The following is a 1,532-nucleotide window of genomic DNA, read 5'->3' on the forward strand; positions in this document are numbered from 1 at the left end:
ATTCCATGAAATTGTTATCATTCATCCATACACACGTGCACATTCATTCACACAAACACACACACACACACACACACACACACAAATATATCTGAACTAGATCAAGATGTAAAGAATACTTTTTAGTATGCTTGGTTAAAATTTTAAAATTTGAAAAGTTAATTAAGAAAAGACCCTAGGGACTTCCCCTGCGGTTCAGTGGTTAGGACTCCCTGCTTTCACTGCGGTGGCCTGGGTTCAATCCCTGGTCGGGGAACTAAGATCCCACAAGCCCACGTGGCACTGACATTAAAAAAAGAAAAAAAAGAAGAAGAAGAAGAAGACCCTCGAATTCATCGGAGCCTCCAGGTAGGCCTGCTTTTGGTCCTGGGAAGATTTCTGGAGCATCTGGGACGACAGAAGCCTAGCACAATTTGTTTACAGAAGCCCGGGGCTGGCGGCTCCCTTTGATGCTGGTTGTTGTAGGTGGAGCCCTCCCTCAGTATGGACGGCTGAAGACCCTCCTGTGTTGTCTCCATTTTCTCCTTTGCAAAGATGTCAAAGAGTTCGGACAGGGGAAGAAACCTCTAGATTTTTCTGGGTAAACGAGATAACTAGAGAAATCACCTACCCCCTGCTGAGGTCAGACACACCCGCAGCTTCTCCAGCTCCGGTAGAGAAGCCAGGAGAGAGACCCAGATCTCAGCGCGGGAGCGTGCAGGGGGGGTCCTCCCGGCGCCCAGGGCTCAGCCAGCACACGCGCAGAAGGCCGCGCCTCCACGCCGTCCCAGGGCTTCGCTGGAAGAGATTGGCTCCCGAAACTCCGTCCCACCTACACCGACCCATCTCCCGGCCAAAGCTGGAGCCCGGAGCCCCACGCTGTTCTCAGCAATTCCTGTCACCATCTCACCGCCAGGAGGCGCTCCGCTGCCATTCGGCCCCCTTGGGCTAGCGCCTCTGCCACAAGCCTCTACCTTTCCTCCCAGCCCTTCTGTGCGCCCCCTGCACCTTCACCTGCAAGCTGAAAAACGTCCTTACTGGGAATAACCGATTTTCCTTTTGAGCCTGAGAGAATGTGCCGGGGCACGCCCTCTGAGCACCTTTCTGAGCCATTGTCACCTGCCACCTGTACGTCTTCATGCCCTGCAAGGACCATTCCGCCTCCCCTGGAAGCACTCAGGACCCTCTGTGGAATTCTTATAGGAATGTGCCCAATGTTTTCAAACACCATATAAATTTAACTTAGATTTTGACACATAATGTTTTCTAGAACGTCCTTTACCTCTTGAGACATCTTGGTGTTTTTAGCTCTTTGGGGTTGAAGAATCCAATTCTAATGTTGGCAGCAGAGTAATAGTTCCCAGCCAGAGCCAGAAGGATCCCCCACTTGGTTGAGATAGGAACAAGCCAGGATGAGTGGGACTCGAAGGCCTGGTGTCCCTGGGCACAACCTGGGGCCACCTGGGCTTGGGGGCAGCATTGAGAACCAGCCTGGGCCCTGATCAGAAAGGAGCTAGGGCCGGGGCTGGAGGGACAGCCTGAGGCCAGGGGGC

General features: G+C 52.9%; 1 pseudogene; it reads left to right on the plus strand.

The window, feature by feature from the left end:
• The first annotated feature begins 449 nt into the window (after positions 1-449).
• LOC137231657 (uncharacterized) lies at positions 450-1,135 on the plus strand (annotated as a pseudogene).
• Positions 1,136-1,532: the final 397 nt, after the last annotated feature.

This window comes from Pseudorca crassidens, chromosome 10 (assembly GCF_039906515.1).
Source record: "Pseudorca crassidens isolate mPseCra1 chromosome 10, mPseCra1.hap1, whole genome shotgun sequence".
Classification (NCBI taxonomy): Eukaryota; Metazoa; Chordata; class Mammalia; order Artiodactyla; family Delphinidae; genus Pseudorca; species Pseudorca crassidens.